Consider the following 1,616-nt stretch of genomic DNA (forward strand, 5'->3'; position numbering starts at 1 on the left):
GTTTTGCGGATACACGCTTTTGTTGGTCAGTTTCTCATTTAAAAAATGCAATGTGAAAATTAATGTATCTGACGACTTTGGAACCATCCTTGCAAAATACTTTGTAGGTTTAACTAAGGAGTAGATTACACAAGTGCATTTTTGAATGATAGACATATTTAAATTTAATATATTCCAAACACTTCAAAAACACTAAACTTAATACAACGTTTACTTTAAACAAATGTTTGCTGGAAACTGACAAAATAATTACACTCTTAAAAGCAGGTAGGTATCTACGACTTGCTACGGTAATAAAATAATATTTTTCTTAGAAAACACATAGCTCTTAATTCAGGTAGTATTGGGAATGTCCAGATGCATAATGAGCGATAGATAATGAGCTCGTTCATGTACAAGTTATAAAATTCCAGCTAAGAGAAGAAAATTTTCAAAATAAATCGTGTTTACCTTAAAAATATGCAATGTTGTTGGAAATGAGCATGTACAATATATGCATCTACATGCACTTTGCGTATGTTTCGCTCTGTACTCATAACCGATATTTCCACATTATACAAATTATCCACCTGAGACTATTATTGAATACTTTACTGAATATGGTATTACAACCACAACCAAATCCTGATAATTTATACACTTGAAAGTCTAATGTAGAAATACAAGGATTCCACTGTTTATTAAACTTTTGAAACACATTTTAACACCTCACAGGCCCACAATAATATCCATGAGGTGCAAAAAATGTTGTACTAGAAAATCAATATTTAAATAATTTTCATTAGACATTTTTCGGAGTTACTTTTAATAATATTCAAAATTTGTCGAAATATTTTCCCAATTTTAAAACGCAGAATTTGGCAAAAAATTATTAAATAAAAAAATAATTTTTAATAAATATTTAACTGACTTTCAAATTTAAATTTTCAATTTTGTTATCAGAAATTTTCGAACAAAATAATTTAATTTATTAAATATATTAAAATTGTAACATGAAAGAATTAATTATTTCTTTGTGTTTGAGAGATTGTTCCCTATTTGTCTGGAATTATTTAAAGATGATTAAGGGCAACAGGTTCAAAAGTTGGAGAACATATTTTTTGAGGACGCGATTTTGGTAAGTAAATTGCACTAAACACTAGTGTGCACTCCATGTCCACTTTCTGTGTTAGGTTTCTTTTGGTATAAGATATTCATAGCCTACTTTGCTTCTTGTTCCAGATATTCCATAAGTTTTTCTCCCTAATTAAAGAATATGTCGAAAATGACTTAATAACGAAATTCTGTTCAAACAAAAAAAAATGTACATACAATTTTTTGAAAATGTATTTTATCTTTACATCTTGTGACTTCGGCGGTCTTTTACGATGTAAATTAAGGGTGCAAACTGTTAAATGGCCGCAGCCGTACAAATGCTGTTATGTACGGCTGCGGCTGACATATGAGTTTTAGGACTATATCAATAGGGCTGGTTCAAAATAATTGGGAGAGGTAATTAAATGTTACACATTATAAAAAAGCTTACCATTATTAGTGGTATATCCACTAGCGCACCGGTAGTCGTCACATAAGCACGTTTCACACCCGCCCGGTGGTTTCTCGTACGCGTTTTAACT

Source organism: Diabrotica undecimpunctata, chromosome 10 (assembly GCF_040954645.1).
Source record: "Diabrotica undecimpunctata isolate CICGRU chromosome 10, icDiaUnde3, whole genome shotgun sequence".
Taxonomy (NCBI): Eukaryota; Metazoa; Arthropoda; class Insecta; order Coleoptera; family Chrysomelidae; genus Diabrotica; species Diabrotica undecimpunctata.